At 53.2% G+C, this 17,453-nt stretch overlaps 1 protein-coding gene and 1 long non-coding RNA gene across 11 annotated transcripts in view; one reads left to right on the forward strand and one right to left on the reverse strand.

The window, feature by feature from the left end:
- The window catches only part of DIP2C (disco interacting protein 2 homolog C), a 408,190-nt gene that overhangs the window by 228,047 nt on the left and 162,690 nt on the right, over window positions 1-17,453 (reverse strand). The gene's annotated exons all lie outside the window — the stretch shown is intronic.
- LOC113603554 (uncharacterized) lies at window positions 2,162-7,302 on the forward strand. Its single transcript, XR_003425136.2, has 2 exons — window positions 2,162-4,729; window positions 6,287-7,302. It is a non-coding gene; the product is annotated as an uncharacterized LOC113603554 (long non-coding RNA).

Raw genomic sequence — 17,453 nt, forward strand, 5'->3', positions numbered from 1 at the left:
CCCACAACACGGACCTGCCCGTAACCACACAACAGCGTGGGGTTCGGCGTGAGGCTCTGCCTGCCCAGAGCTCTCGGCTCCGTGCGGGCGCAGAGGGGACGCCCACTTGGCGTCTGAGCTGCAGCCACAAGACACGGTCCGTAAAAGAGCAGGCGCAACGGTCTGAAATTCACAGTCGCTGCTAGAAAGCCTCCGTCCACCCCCGGGAGGAAGCCGCGCTCAAGCGTGGGTGCAAAGCTCAGTACGCACCGCGTCCCGCCCCACGCCGTCCCCGACCGGGGCGAGCCCTCACGTGGGCCAGCGTCCGGCTCAGAGGTCCCGCGAACTCTCCTGCTGGCGTACACCCAGCCCCACCTCTACTGCGCAAACTCGGCCTCTCACAAGGTGCCCTGGCAATGCCCAGAGGAGCCCCCGGGGTCGACGGCTCGAGACGCACACCCGGAGCCCTCTTGTCGACGGGGCAGGGACCACGCCACGCTCCGGCCGCTCCCTGCGCCCTACCCTCCCCGCAAACTCACCGCCGGGGCTCCCCAAGGGCATACCCACGTCCTCAGCAGTAACAACGGAGGTGTCCGCGCCTCCAGTACCGCCCGGCCCGCCCCCAGCGCTCAGTGGCCGGGAGCGCTCACCAGGAAGACGATGTTCCCGAGTTCTCTGCGGGGCTGCATGGACCCCGGGGGCACAGACACCCTGCGGGGGGGGGGGGGGCACCCACGCCGTCCCTCGTCGGTCCGGGACGCCTCGAGCTCGGGGCTGCTGCGGGCGCGGGCCGACGCCCCCTGTCGGCCGGCTGCGCAGGTACCGCGTGAGAGCCAGTGAGCGCGGCCGTCTGTGCCCAGGGCCCTCCGCGCGCCCACCCGCGCCACAGCCCCTCTGCAGAGGGGGGCTCTGCAAAGGCGCCCCCCCCCAACAACGCCACACGACCGAGGAGACGCAGGCGGCTCACCCCGCCCCATCCCCCGCGGAGACCCCGGGCGGCGGGCGCTCAAGAGCGGGTTTGGGCTGCAAACCCGCGGTAAAAGGCGGGCGGCCCCAGCCCCGCGGGGACCGAGGAAGCCCAGGCCCGACGGGATGTCCCCAGGAGGGCGCCGGCCCCAGGTCTACCTCCCCACACCTACCGCGCCGGGGCGGGCGTGAGCGCGCGTCACAGGGAACCCAGCCCCTGACCCGTTCTCCTCAGAGCTGCCGAAGGCGCCACGAGAAAGACACGCGGTGGCAACCGGCACGTCACGTGCTGTCCCGGACAAGCTTCGGGGGCGGGAAACCGTCCCCGGGAACGACGAGAAAATCACCGACAGTGCCGACTTTACCGACAAAGTGTTCGTCTGCTGGCTGTGAAGGACGCACCAGCCCCTCGGGTCATGGATACACCTCCCTGCTCGGGTAACAGACCTGCCCGGGGAGTGGTGGACGCGTCCTGCTCGCAGGACGGACGGAGGTGCTCGGAGAGTGAGGGCGGCGCCCCGCTCGCGTGACGGACGCGCCCAGAGACTGACGACGCGCCCGGCTCGCGTGGGGCGTCCGCCAGGGGCAGGAAGTGTGGGGTCCGCGGGAAGCCGGTAGCGTAATCACAAGGAACTGTTCTACAGTTTAGTATGGAGATTCCCTTCGTTGGAAAACGAAGCCATTCCCATGAAATCTTTGTCTCGGAAGCATAAAGGACTTCACTTTCTCCAGAAAGGTAACACAGCAGGAAATGGACGATGCAGCAGCGTCTACTGTTCGAGGCCCCGGAACCGCTGGGAAAGCACCCCCCACCCCCACCCTGGGCCTGGGCCGCCGTCCACACCGCAGGCAGGTCCGGAAATGCGGGGCCGCGCGGGCAGCACAGACGACGTCAGGGCGACGGTTCCGGCCTCCTGCTGCCCCGCCCGGGACACGCACAGCCCGTCCGCCTGCCCCAAATCACAAGCCCCACGGACTGACAGAAACCGTCCGCCGGGGGCACCTGGGCCTGCGGTCGCCGCCAGCACGGATGCCCCCCCGTGGGGACACTGGAGCAGCCCCATTAGCTCGCTGGGTCTGGGGCTCCCGCGTCCTCTTCCTGAGCAGCACCGCGGGCCCGCAGACACTCCCTCCCTTGTGTCTGGGGCCCAGGCTCACACCCCCGGACCCCACCGCCGTGCGTGCGGCTCCTGCAGCCACAGGAGGGCTGGCCGTGGCCCACGCCGGGCGTGCTGGCTCCCCGACAGCCCAGCTCAAGGCGAACATGCTCACGCAGTCCCCATGGAGGCTACCGAGTGACGCGCAGACGACGACGAGGGAGATCCCGCGGCCTGGAACCGCCTGGAGCGGACCTCTGCGAGACGGTAGGGAGCTCCCCCGACGGGCTCCCAGGCCCGGCCCCTGTCCAGGCGGCCGCATTCTTGTCCGCAAGGGACCGGTTCTCTGCTCTTCTAGGGAAGGGCCGCTCCGCGGGTACCCCCACCGAGCAAGCCGGCTGCCAGGCGCGGTGCCTCCAAGCGGCACAGCACCGCCGGCCGCACCTGCAGGCTCCAGCTTAGTGCACGAGCTGCTACAAGTTCTCACTTCAGATCTCCAGACTGCCTGGCTGCCCACGATGGCACATGAATGTGACTGTGTGGCCGTAGCCATCACTCTCAGTGTTACCTCGGTCTCCTTCGGAACCTCACGTCTTCAGGGGTTTTGTGGAAGCTCACCCCCTTCAAAGTGCCACCTGTTCCTCCACAGAGCGTCCAAGATCAGAGCCTGCACACCCAGCCCTTCCTGTCTGATCCAGAAACGGAGTCAGTGTGTCCAGGCGTTGGGGGCCACGGTGGGGTCCCTGCAGTCCTGCGCCCCAGACCCCAAATCTCCATCCACGACGTCTGCAACTCAAGGTCATCTGTCCGACCAACAGTCTGTGCAACAGTTTGTGCCTGGGGTGTTAGCAAAGAAATCGGAGACAGCCTCATCTTGGCCCCAACTGTCACAGCAGAGACCACGAGACTGGCCCCTCAGACTCCAGCCTCACGGGAAGGTGGTGCCAACCTGAAGTCACCAGCTCTACCCACAGGGTCACAGGCTGCCTGGACTGCTGTGGGCAGCATTTCACGTTCGCTACCCACACTCCCAGGACTCGACCACAGAATCGGCCCCACGTACTTGGGCATGCAGCTCAGGGAAGCCTTCGTGACCTCCAGCCTCAGTTTCCCCATGGGCAAGCTGTCCATTCGGTGCCAGCTGAGGCTCCCAAGTATAAATGGGCTACATTTTAAAGAAACAGTGAAAAGGAACTGAAAGCAAATTTTTCTGCCAACTACATTCCTTTCGCCTCCCCTTCCCAAGCCCACAAGGGCTGCCACATGCCTCTGCCTGTCACGCTGCCATCCGCCACATCTTGCTGTCCTCCCGTTCCTCCTTTGAGACTCTCCTGGCTGGCTCACTGCCCTGACCCGGCCATACATGCTGTCTTTCTAAAACGGAAAGTACTCTTTTTCTGTTTCTGGGAATATCTGAAGGGGTTCCACCTTCCCCCCAAACCCCTCGGCGCCTGCCAACTACACCGTCCCTCGCACATGGTGGGCTGGCCAGGCATCAGGGTCCCAGCCCTGCACCCGTGTCCCCAGCTCCCTGCCGCTGCCTTCCTGGGCATCGGTCCCCTAATGAATAAAGGAGGAGGAGCCCAGGGTGCTGTAGGATTGAAGGGGCACCACACACATCACTGCTCAGAGCATGTGCTGCTCTCGTGACAGCTCTTATGTGGGGCTGCTGTCAGGGCCCGTGTCTCCAGCTCCCCCAGCGCCTCGCAGCCCATCACAGAAAGTCCTGTGGGGACAGGGCCCGGCAGAGGGCCAGACCATTGTCCTTATGTCCTCAGGGGGCAAGACCTCTGGCAAATGAATGGTAGATGGTGACATGCTGCTCCATCATGAGATTAATCTTAAAATAGCATTTGTTCTGGCCAATAGGATGAGAAAACGCTGCAGGCGTTTTGTTGCTATCTGATTTCTAACGCGTCCAGGAAGAGATGCACGTACCCCCACCCAACTTACATCACTTGGCCTCCAACACCCGCAGGGCCTCGGATTTCAGATGCCTGATTCTGCAGTGCTCCCTCCAGGACCACAGTTTCCACAGCACATACCGCCAGGAAGAGCAGAGCAACCAGGAGGTGGGCCCAGAACAGTAGACTCCAAGCCCCCACAGCACGCACAGAGACACTCACAGCCACCGTCACACAGGTGGGCAGAGGAGGAGATCCCCACCACGTCTCATCCCTGCTGGCCTGGGTGCCCCTTCTGCGCTCCCCTCACTGCAGTCTCTCCCAGCTGGAAGTCCGACAACCTGCCCCCCACACCCTGAACCAGCTCGTGCAAGGGATCCCTGTGAAAATCCACGTTTGATGAACAGAGGAAAGGCAGCTTAGGGGATTTCTTGGCAAGGATGTCAATGAGGCGTGACCAAAAAAGTAGGAGTCATTTCCAAAGAGGGCAAATGACCTCTGGTGTGGGCCCAGCTGGCCAGCCCCCAGACCGCCACACAGGGCTCCATGACCTGCCCCTGCCCCACCTGCTTCAGTGATCTCTTCTCCCCTGGCTTCCTGTCGACCGTCCCACAGACACTGACTAACCAAGAGGAAGAGAGGGAAGACTCAGGACTGCCCTCTCAAGCACCTAGCATCACCTTCACACACGCTAACATCTCAGACTCAGCTGTGGACAACCTTGTCCTACAAACAAGAAAACCTATGTTCACAGACACTAAGGCACTGCTCCAAGGTCAACAGGTAAAAAGTCCACACTCCCGTCACACGGCCTGCCCATGCCACGATGGCTCCTGACATGGAGTGCAGGACGGTGCCCACCACCCACCAACATGTAACGATGCACAACTCAGCTCCTAATGGTAGAAACTCAGCCAGACTTGAACTCGGGGGACCACATGCAATCAGCTCCGAGAGGATCTCCCTTGTGCTCAGAAATCTGGGCGACAGGCACACACTGCTGCACACCCTCATTCAAGTGGAGACCCCCCGCCTGGCCGGTGCCCCACTCATACCTCCCTGGATTTCCTGCTGGGGCCTGCAGGGGTTGGGGTCCCAGACCCTCCTCTCCAGCTGGCTCTCCAGAAGCAGGTGCTCCAGGGAAGTGGTATGTTCCCCCAGCCTGCCCTTCCCACCACCTGCCCCACACCACACTCCACTGCTGGGGACAGAACACTGTTCACACACTCATCTGCAAAGTCACAGATGTAGGCTGTCCCCTGGGGCTCACACAACCAGACAAGACAGAGCCTCACGAGATGGACAGCTAGTCAGTTCAAGTGCCATTTATTATGTACCAACTGGATGCCATCACTGTGTTAAGAGCTACCAGTCCTGAGGTGACAGAACAGGAATCCAGGCTTCCCTGCAGATCTCCTTCACAGTGGACATGGTTCCCAGAAACAGTAAGACTGGGACAGTTCACTGCTAAGGAGTCAGACTGGCCTCTTAGTGGCCATCAGCACACATAACATCACCAGCTTAACGAACAAGCAGTAATTGGAGATCAGGGGCTCTGAAGCCAGGCATAGGAGGAGGAAGCTGGGGTGTACCACAAAGATCAGGGGCAGGAGCGTTCCTTACATAGCATCTGGACAGTGGTGGGCAGATGTGAACCTGGACTCCAGCAAACCCCACACCTGTAGTCCACACTTAACGATCAGCTCAGAAACAGAGACGCTCCAGCCCGTGCCTGGGACAGGTCCTCCGTGGCATTTCATCATCCTCCGCTGGGTGTCTGGATGCTTCCCAGGTTCTTGCTTTCATAGCAACAAGATGAGAAGGTGATCGCCAGTGTGACATGTCTTAGCCCAGCGGTAAGGAACAGGGGACTGAGCACAAGTTTGCTATGTATCAGACAAATGAAAAGCCAGGTTACCATTTTAGCACTCAGCAGCAGAGCTATCTACTATGTATATTTATCTGTACCAATTATTATCTTTAGAACGTTAAGGATGACTAATATTTACTGAATTCTTACCTAGCTTCCAAGCACTACACCAGGACTTTGTGCATGACCTCAACCAGTAGCAGCAAATCTGTGAAGGAAGTTACATGTGATCATCCCTAATTTGGAGACCAGCAAAGTGGGGTTTGAAGGGTAAGTGAGAAAACCAGACTGTATACCACATCTGTCACCTCTCAGACCCTTGCTCCCATCTTTTTTGTTTTGCTTTTAAAAATCATTGTTGTGCTCCAACTTTTTTTTCATGAACTTCCTATTTACCCTGAATATACGCATACTCGCTAATACAGGTGCACTAGCACATGCCAGTTAACCATGACCTTTCCCTCTTCCAGATGTTCCTGGTCTGCTCTCTGATCCTGCCTGCCAGGCTTCGAGACACAGCAGCACTGAAACCAGCACAAACAAGCAGTGGCTGGTATTTTAAACAGAACTGCCAGTTCAACAGTACCGATAAATTGGACAAAAACTCTTTCATTGAAACACAGACTGAAGTCCAGAAGGACAAGGAGAAAACCCCAGTGAAAGAGCAAGAGTACAAATGACAGTGGACAGTTTCAGATGCCCCACGAGCCAGCAGGTTTGAAGGCAGCATTATTACCTGTCTGCTCTGGGGCTGCTGATCAAACCTGTGGCATAGATCATTGGTAACTCAATCAACCCAATGTGGACATTCTGATCATTCTAATATGGCGGCACAGAATGACCAGGATTAGTCACACTGGGGCACAAAACACACCCTCTTTCCATTCCTGTGTTCTTTACACCTCCTTCCTCAAAACCCAGTGTTTCCTCCTAGACAAGAGGCATAACACAGCCAAATTCATTGTGATCCTGTAGACATTCTCAACATCAACGTGCTCTGGGCTAGCAATCTAATGTGCATTGATATCTTTTTGCTGCTCTCAACACAAACGTTCGTGCACAGCTGCTTCTGGAATGCAGCACCTCATGACCAAGGGCATCCTGCTCCGAGTGTCCCTACAGTCTCCAGTGCACAGCCCTTTAGGGAGGGCTGTCACCCAACCTGCCATCAGGGGGCAGCGAAGAGTGACAGCAGTCTAATCAAGAAGGAATGGTCAGGAATGCCCGGAGCACAGGGTGCAGTATTGCCTATAAAGCGCTTTTATGTGCACACAAGAGTGTGCCCTGTGCAAACTTCTTAGTCACCAACTCTTCTGCTGAAGAAGTGCTTTCAGTGGCTTAGCTAAAATGAGGGGCTGGCAGATTGATCAGAGTTACACATGAGAAAAATTGTGCCCACCGTTTGTTTTTTTTTTTAGGAAAAAATGTTACCAAACAACCTTAATCTTAGAATTCAACGTAAAATAAACAACAATTTTGTTTTCAAGCCAATGTGCTACTTACTGATCCTATTCAGGATCCTATTCAGATAAGTTAAAACAGGGAAAGCATGGCATTTACTTTGAAGAAACGAAACCAAACCCCTCTAATTTTCCCCATTTCCTAAAGACTGAGAACTGTGTAATCTTTACGGAAGTGTGAAGGATGGATTCCGATGCCTGCCCAGCCTCCAGCAGGGAAGTTCTCTTCCATGACGCATCAGACCTCTCCCGGAGGTTGACCTGGTCAGGCAACAAGGTCACTCCACACAGCCAATGCCAACGCACATGCCCGTCCTATTTACCACCTGTCCCTCCAGACCTGACAGTCGGAATTTTGGATGCTTATGCTTACTTGGGAGTATTTCCTCCAAGAATGGACCAATCAAGTTCCAATAGCATGTGATGACCCCATGTCTGTAGCTAAGCAACCACAGTGGTGACACAAAGCACAGGGTTTTAATGTCTTTCTACACAAACTGAATACAATTTAATTTTTTCACATCCACGTGTTTAAGACTTCCCACCTGGTGGGCACACAAGTGCTAATTCCCAGAGAAACAAGCTGTTCAGGAATTTTAACATTTACCATTATTATCACTATGAAGCAAGAATTATCCTTAAAAATGCATAATAATCTCATTCTCGCATTCACCAACTGATAGTCACACAGGAATGTTTCCTGTCAGGTTTCTGATCAGGAAAAAAAAAATGGATTGCTGGCAAAGAGATAAATATGTAAAAGTATGCAAAATACCTCAAGAAAAGTTAAGAAATAACATAACCCAATTAGTTCTTTAAAATGTTGTAAATGCAGGTGAATTTCAATAGTAATTTGTAATTAAAATTATTACAAAAATCTTTCAAAATGTTGATACTCGAAGAATAACCATAAATGGACATAAAATGCAAGCCAGCAAGCTGGCACCAGGGTAATTCTGGGCTGTTATTTTTAACATACGCGGTTATTATTTACTCAGCTAAAGTATAAGCCTCTCCACCCCAAGACTGATTTTCATAGGGAGGCTGATTTTTAGTAAGTAAAGGCAGTTTTAAAAGAGGTTGGGACATCTAAAAATAAGCGGTAAGCACTCTCCCAGGGGTCGCAAGGCCAGCTTCACATCTGATGTCAGCACCACAGATAAAGGTTCGCCCCGCTCTGCACACACAATAGTCAACGCTCCGCAGCAGCACGAGAATACATCAGCGCTAACACTGGACTAAAAGAAAACTATCGGGCTCATAGGTAGCATTCAGCTATACGAGCTGTGACTTTAAGACCATGTTTATGCTCAAAACTAGATTCCTTTGATTTGGGGGCAGGGGAGAATCCTCTGGGTGGAAAAGCTTCTGTTTCTAAGGTGAACTGGACACTGCTGTCTGGGGCCTGCCTGTCACAGGTCAGCAGATGGTGGAGCAGGGGGAGGTGGGGTGGCTTTCCCTGTCTTCCCCAGCAGGCCAGGACTTGTCCACTAGCGCAACGGGGCCAAAGTCTTCCAGGTCCAGTAATGCACCTAGAGACCCACTTGCGTTGGAAATCAGTGAGAACACGTGATGTATTCTGTTTTAGCAACAACCCAGCACGTAGGTGAATTTTAAACATCAGACTGTGTGGAAGTGCCAGCAGAAGTCACCCTGTAGCTGTCCCTTGTCCTTACTTGAAATCGGCTGTTCACCCCCTCAAGCGAACTAGCCCTCCTGGCTCAGGCGTGTATCACCCTCGAAGAGACAGCATCCGGTGGCAGGACGCTGCCAGCCTCACCCACATCTGTGGCCAGGCACGCAGACATGGGAGAGGGGCCAAGCATTCCCCACCGAGAACTGGGTGTTGGTCCCACCACCTGCCCAGGGTGTTATTTTCCAATACATCCATCAGCAAACTCCCTGCTTTCTGCTTCATCGGCAACACGTGTTTATATCAATGGACTTACCCTAAAAAACAGGAAGCAAATTCAGATTTCAGATTAACAGGGATTGTGTGAACTCAGGATCTCAACACAAGACAAACACAAGCAGCAGGAGCACTGGCTGCACCCCACACGTGCAAGCCCGACAGGGCCCCAGGATTTTCTTGGGAACTAAGACACAACAGGGAACATGGGCCACCTCAATCACTTTCTGCCGATAGCAAGTACACCCACTGTCCCCTGGGCGCATGCCTTGTCCTAGAAACAACCCCAAGCAGCAGGCATCCAATCAGCAGGCAAAGGGTGTCTTCATACCCTGTGGGGGATATGGGGCCACATCATAAGTCTTGTGTTTTGGGAGCTGAGAAGAAGACACAGACGTCCACAGACCGATGCAGGGACTCCCGAGGGCACCACAGGGTGATGCGCTGAGTCTGCCCCTGCCAAGGCCTGGATCTCCAGTGACTCTGCACTGAGCCTCACAACCCACGGCGCAAACCCACTGACACCCAATCCCACCCTGCAGAGTCTGTACCCCAAGCAAGGCTCAGTGTGGACCCCATTTCCCAGGCCCAAGGCAGTCAGCAAATCGACAAAGAGTTGTCTGGAACACCTCCCAGAGACAGCTTGGGCAGACAGTGCAGTCTGTGGTTGACGGATTCCATGAGAGCATCCTGACACTGGACTCTGCTGCCCCCATTCCGCACGCAAGCCCCCACCTTGCCAAGCACATGCCTCTTCCTCAACCACCCTCCCTCCCCGTCTGCAGTCCACCATCTTCATTGAGTGTAATCCAACCACTCAAGGCAAAGGCACCACTAACCTACCTGCCACCAAGATGGAGACGTGCTAATTACGCTTATGATGCCACTTAGAAGATGCATCACCATTTCAGCGATGCTAAATGAAAGAACAAAGGAGACTGGAGGGGGGCCTTAGGACCCTTCCATGAAGCTCCTTTGCTGCCATGGCCCCAAGTCCCCTCCTCCACGCACCCCCTGTGCCCCTCCCCCACACCGTTCCTCCACATGCCCCACCTCCACGCACCCCCTCACACACCCTACCCCGCCCCAGTCTGAGAGTTCACGAGGCCCTGTTTGTATCTCAGCGGCCAAAAGTAACAGGTGCTCCACACAAGCTTTCTTGGTGATGATGACTAACACAATTTCTCATTATACCTAGACCACGAGGAGAAACAAATCATGAGACCAAACAAAATGGGGACAGCGTCTAGATAAATTTTTAAAAGATTATACTGAAGGCCATTCATCATTTTCCATCAGAGTGAGAACAAAATCAATATTTCAAACAGATTTGCCCCTGGCAGAGATGCCCTTTCCTTTCACTGACAGCTCACTAATACTCCTACATTACACTGAATTTATCTCAAGGCATCCTATTTGTGCCAACATAAAAGGTCACTTTACTAACAATCAACAGCCACCCCGACTGATGCGTTCAACAGCAAGGAAGCAAACCCTGCAACACTCAGATGCCATCTGAAGCAAGTCTAGAAGCATCCTCAGTGCAGTTTCACGGCAAAGAAACGTAACACCATGACATCATGCTCTCCCTACACCACCAGATGAAATGCTCACTGCAAACACCACACAGGGACCCAGACACCTTCCAGAAACAGGTCTGGGGGTAGCGGTGCTGAGGAAATTTCACATACAGAAGAAGCCACTAACCTCTGCCCTCCCCTCTAACTCAGGAGACAGCCCAGCTCCCATCAGAGCCACCCTTGTGACCAAGTATGACCCTGTTTCAGGCTGCAGCCCCAGGACAGCTCCGAACCCTCACAGAACAGCAAAAAGCAATCCCCAGTCACCCTGCAGCTGCAAGCTCTGCTCCCCACCGGACGAAATCTCAGAGTAAGTCAAGTCTGTCACAAGACCCAGCAGCGGTGTTTATCCAGACAGGACTCTCCGGGGGACCCTGAAGCCCAGCGCTCTGACTCCTGGGCTCGCCAGGACCTGCAGGGGCACTTCCTGCTTATGTCCAGGCACAGGCTCCACCCTTCGAGGACCCAGTTTGACAGAAAACCACACGTACGTTAGGAACCTCTGCACAGGATGGACTTCACCGGGGACAGCTGCCCCTGTCCAAGGAGAGGCTGTAGACCTGGTCTGATCAGAACTCCTAACTGCTCTCCCCCACCCCCACGACAACAAAATTTCTGATTCCAGCAGCCAGCTCTTCACTGCCCTCAGCCTTTAAGTAAGCAGCTATTACTGTTAAAAGAAAGGAGACTCCCTGTTCGTCCAAAGACTACAGCCTCAACAGCCATCGCTTTATGCAAACGCCCCCACCGACCCAGAGCCTAGGCTCTGCATGTGGGGTCATGTGGACCTTCCAAGTCATATTCAGTCCCCACCTCTCTGTCCACTTCGCTTACATCATGCATACTTTTCTTCATTATCTACCCACCCTCCAGCCCAGGCGCTCCCGATCCGGCCCCTGCCATGGTCATGGGCCCAGGCACCGGCCATTCTCATGGCCACAGGGTAAGGACTGACCCTCTGGCAGGCACTCGGCACCCCCAGCCTGTCCCCAGGTCCTCAGGGCACATCCAGGGGCCTTCCAGAACTACATCAGTGGTCCGCAGCCACAGGGAGGCACCACAGATGGGGCATAGAGCCGCTAGACAAAGTCCTGGCTATCAGGCTCAGTCATTCAATCGCTGATGCCACCGAGCCGGCCACAGGCAGTGGCTACGGCACTGAAACACCTGTGCAAACCACTCCCGCAGTTAGACGCCCAGCCAATACGCGGCACTGCCCACACCTCACATCTCAGCAGAGGTGTGGGCCTGATAAATCCCCTTCATGGCCAAAGCCAGTGCACATCAGGCCCGTCACCCAACAGAATTCGAGCCCTCCCAAGTACCTGACAGCGCGTGGACACATCAGGGAGGGACGTGGCCCCTTGCAGTTAACACACATGGCCTGGGGTACAGAAAGACTCCAGACCCTTCCCTGCAGCTGCTCCACGCGGTGTCAGAGGAGGGGTGGGCTCCGTCACCAAGAAAAGAGACCTTGAACCGCCAACACACAGAGGGTGACAAGGTGCCTTGAAGGGTGGCTTTCCCCAAAGAGAGCCTTGCAGGAGTCCTGGAGGGCAACAGAAAGCTTCGTGAAGCTCAACTCAGACAACGACGACATCTCTCCCCAAAACAGTCACGAGCAAGCTCTGGTGTCACCACCACACCCACCAACTGTACTTACACCTTGAAAAATCTCAACAGTACTGACGGGGAAAGGTCACGCAACAGAGTTCAGAAGGCTGCATGGAATTTCCCTAGACGCACAGATTTTTGAGCTAAACTTAGTAAGCTAAGATACTGGGTAGTTTTTACATAGGACCTTCAATGAACACAGCTTAACGACAAGCGGCATAGTATTTAGGGTGATCACACCGGGAAGCCCACTTTGAAATTTAAAACAGAGATATCTTGACAAAATTATCAAAAAGTAAAACTGAAGCATCAAATGATCTTTAAACAATACTACGTAGCTTCCAACAACTGTAATGTGTATCAGGTATAAGACCTACACCCACATGCAGAAAATTATTAGGGATGTAACGGGAAGAAAAATTAGAAACAGAATTTTAAATGTATTTACAAAAATAACGTTTCCACATCCACAGGCTTTCTAAGGACTCCCACAAACTGCGCATCCCAAGTGAAACAGTGTGTGTCTTGCGTGGGAAGAGACCACTTCTCTCCAGAAACCACGTGAACGCCATAGCCTCACAGGAGTTTCAGCCCACGCGCTGTCCTGTCTGCCCCGCCACCAGGCCCCAGGCGGCCCGTGCCCCTCTCTGTGCTCAAGCCAGACCAGGCAACACCCCAGCACCCCACGACCTTTCTGTTCTGTGGCCACTGACCCTTAGCCACTGAAGTTGGGCTTTAGGGCAGACAAGTCGAAAATTGGAAAATCACAGAACCTTTAGCTTTTTAAAAATCTGCATTTTCAGTTAACACAAATGATCTGAAAGGGTAATATGATAGGCACTGATTCTGCCTCTGTGGTTTGCTGCCTACCTCTGCATATTAAAGTATACTTGTGAAATACATATGTCCTTTAATCAACATTTACAGGGCATACGCTATTGACTATGTGTAATAGTCACGTGATATCGTTTTAAACGAGAAGTTTTAACTCGGGGAGTTGAGACATCACTCAAAAGTTAAGCCCCCAACAACCATTAACCGAAAATACTGCACAGGACGATTACAAAACCAGGGACAGGGTTCAATACAGATCCTGTGGCTTTGTTTCCCTCAGTGTGCACGCTAATATATAAATGTTTCCACTTAGCATTCTCACAAATCTTTGAGCCCAAATTCCCTAATTTTCATAACCACAGGTAAATAAGTACCCACATAGGATGAAAGGGAACAAAGCATCAGTTCTTGAAAGCGAGTAACTGATTCCAGGCACTGCCGAGTCCCAGCCCCTACTATCCAGGCAAAGCCACGCTGACAGGAGGAGCCTTTACTGCGATTCTGGTTTCAGGGGACCACTGCCCATAACTGCCTTTGCTCTCTGAGTCCCTGTGTCAAAGAAGAAGACGCTATGTGGCCCCTGGTGCCCAAGAACAGATCAGCTCGTTAAACTTAAAACAAACAAACAAACAAACAACCGTAAAAAACTTAACCCTGTTCCAGGTCTAACGGCCATCCAGGTCTCTGCCACCCAGGCTCGTTCCTGGCCACACTCCAGCTGCGTGACCCTGGCAGTCACTCTACCTGGAAGATGATCTCTGCATCCTGCCAGCTCTAGAGACCTTGCCGATTCTGTGATTTACGTCTCAGTGAATTAGCTAATGATAAAGGGTTAAGTTATAAGTCATTTGGGCATGAATATATTAACGTGGAAGTCCTGGACAAAACAGCACAGGCCTCATCTCCCTCACACAGATTTTCACTAGTATTCAGCCCCCCTCCATTATAGACCTTATTTTTAAAACAGCTGGCGATTCACAGGAAGAGTGGAAGGTATAGACTCTCCCATGCAGCCCTTCCCCGCACCATGCACAGCCTCTCCCACCATCAGCGTCCTCACCAGACGGTGCATTTGTCACAATTGTGAACCAACATGGACATGTCATCGTCACCCAAGGTCCATAGTTTGCATATGGTTCACTCTGGGTGCTGTACGTTCTGTGGGTTTGGACGCATGTATGACGACACACACCCCCGACCCACCTCCCACCCTGGCAAACACTGATCTTTTATCATCTCCATAGGTTTGTCTTTCCCGGAATGTCTAGAGTTGGGATCATACAGGATGGAGCCTCTTTAGACTGATGTTCTCACTCAGTAACATGCATGTACAGTTTGCCTTTTTATAGCCTGAAGCGCATTTCTTTTTAACACTGAATGAGATCCCACTGTCTGGAGTAACACAGTTTATGTACCCATTGACCTTGAAGAACATGCTGGCTGCTTCCAAGTTTTGGCAATTCTGAATAAAGCTGCTGGCGACAACCATCGTGTAGATGTAAGTTCTCAGCTCCCTTGGGTAAACACCAGGGAGCATAACTGCTGTATCCTGTAGTGAGGGTACATTTAGTTCTGTAGGAACCCACGAGACGGTCCTCCCGAGTGGCTGCCCCCATCCGCGTGTCTGCCTGCCGTGTGTGAGAGACGTGTCCTCACCAGCATGTGCTGGTGTCAGGGGCCTGGATTTTCCACTGTGTCCCTAGCCCCTTACAACTTTCTAAGGAAGGTAACTTAAGTCAGACAGGGCTTGGCATCTGCAAGGGGCTGATCAGGCAGGAAGGAGGCTGTGAAGGCTGGTGGCACAGTCACACTGGGACAGGGAGGCTTCCCAGCTGCCCTCAGGTCACACACACACTTGGCGGAGCCAGGAGAAAGGCCAGCCTGGGTCCCTGCTAGAGCTCCCATTCGCACCAGGACAGGATGCACAGGACAGCCTCAGAAGCTCCACCAACCGGGGGCAAAGGCCCGTCATTGTCGCAGGTTTTAAATTGAGAAACAAAAGTGCAATGCCCTGAATGAGAAACCCATACAGCTCCGAATTATTTGCATGGCTGCAGGGTGTGTTTTCCCTCATGTAAGGAGCCCATACACTAGGAGGTGTTAGCCTGGACCTTAGAACTCCTCTGAGGACCTGGGGGGTAGGACCATGAGGTCCCCAGGGAAGGACCCTGACCATGTGGTAAGAGTTGGGCAGCTAAGGCGCAGCCTGGGGCTAGTCTTGCCCACCCCCCATCCCCCGACTCCTACAAGCTGTGACTCTGGGGTATTCTAGACACCACCCTGCAGTGACCCCCTGGCCCAGAACTGAGTGTCCATGCTAAGGGAAGGCAGGTCTACCCAAGGGACGCTAGTCCAGACAGACCAGAGACACCCCTGAGACGATCCTGTGCTATTCTGAGCAACCCCCAAAACTGAAACGTGCCGTGTAAGATGGAGAATGTGGGAGGGTCCACACAAGATGTCCCTGCTCAGATCTGGGAGGAGTCGTGAAGCACAGACCACAGGACAATCTCTACGGCCCTTCAGGCCACAGAGGAAATCACAGTAACTTAGACGTATACCTGACCATAAAGCACATATGATAGAAAATAAGCCACGAACAGAAACATCTTCAGATCTGGCAGTCACACTACCTCACTGATGAAAGATCTCTGAGGGAGGTGACTACTCTCCAGTTGCATGTAGAGATTAAAATGTGAAGGTCTAGCAACAAAACAGAGTTCTCTCAAGTGTCAGCATTTTGTTTTTTAAAACTAAGGACGTGTTGGGGCATTCAGGGTGGCTCAGTCGGTTGACTGTCCAACTCCTGGTTTCGGCTCAGGTCAGGATCTTACCGTTTGTGAGTTCAAGCCCCACGTCGGGCTCTGTGCTGACAGTGCAGAGCCTGCTTGGGATTCTCTCTCTGCCCCGCCCCTGCTCACACATGTGCTCTCTTTCCTTCTCTCTCTGCCCCCCCCGCCCCCGCTCTCTCAAAAATAAATATCAAAAAAAAAAAACAAAACCCAAAGCACTAAGGACATTATCCTCTTTCCCCTTCTGAACTTCCATTTTAAATAATCACTTTTACTTAGAAATTCCAGAACTTGCTAACTTGATAGCTAAAATTAATAGTTAATAGGTTCAGGCATTACTGAATTGATTTATTTTTTTAATGGAAACAATATGATTAGGAAATCTGCTTGAAGGACCATCAAGGTTTTAAAACATAACATTGTCTCTTCCTTTGACTCGTGAACAAGGTGGTGAGCCCGCAGACAGGTTCAAAGCCAGATGGTGAACATACAGAATCACATCCCCAAGGGCAGAAGGTCAAGAATGAATGCAGAATATGCTGAATAAGATCATTTTACACCACGTCCTTTAAAATACCCCACGTATCTGGGACTTGGGTGGAACAAATATCAGGAAAGCATTCCTAACCTGTGTAATGGCTCAGTGACAGATCATTTCATATCAAATTTGAAATTCAATTAAATGGTCATTTTCATTTCATAGTTTCAGGATTTCTAAAACTCTTATATCCTCCAATCAGACTTAGACTTTGGCTAGGCTAGGCAGTCTCCACATCACAAAGAGCCTTTGCGTCAGAAGCAACAGAATGCCACTTTTGATGAAGATTTTGTAAGTGGAGACAAAAGCCCCCGGGGACCACAAAGGCAGATTAACCTGTAACAGAACAGATATAAGTGCATTCTGATGGAAAACAGTGGAGAAAGTACTCAACAGAACAGGAAGATGAACACGGTGCTTCTCACGCAGGGGGCGGACACTTGAGGAAACATTTTCAACTCCAATAGGGGGAGTGGGCAGAAAGCTCCCTCTGGGGTTTCCCCTTCCATACGAGGAGACAGACCTCTGGATTGCCCACCTGAGAGGTCAAGAATATCAGGAGAGCACCCAATAAAAAGCCTGGCAAGTGGAAAAAGAAAAGCCAGGAAAACAGAGCCAACACTGAGCATCTGTCATAAGCCGCACCGTTCACGTATTTAATCCCAATGTCAGTATCTGGTGGAAGAATCCATACCCAAGGGCAGACAGGACTTGTGTAGTCAGTGGTTCTCAAACTGGGGCTGGATGAACCCAGATTCTCATCCAGCAGGACAGGGCCCAGGGTCTGCACTTCCGGGCACCCGCAGTGGGCAGCAGGGGAGGACAGTGCCCTGCCCCACACTCCCTTCTCCACAAGAGCTGGTGCTGGACTCTCCTTCACTGGTCACCAGCAGAACGACAGGGAGGAACA

Source organism: Acinonyx jubatus, chromosome B4, assembly GCF_027475565.1.
Source record: "Acinonyx jubatus isolate Ajub_Pintada_27869175 chromosome B4, VMU_Ajub_asm_v1.0, whole genome shotgun sequence".
NCBI lineage: Eukaryota > Metazoa > Chordata > Mammalia > Carnivora > Felidae > Acinonyx > Acinonyx jubatus.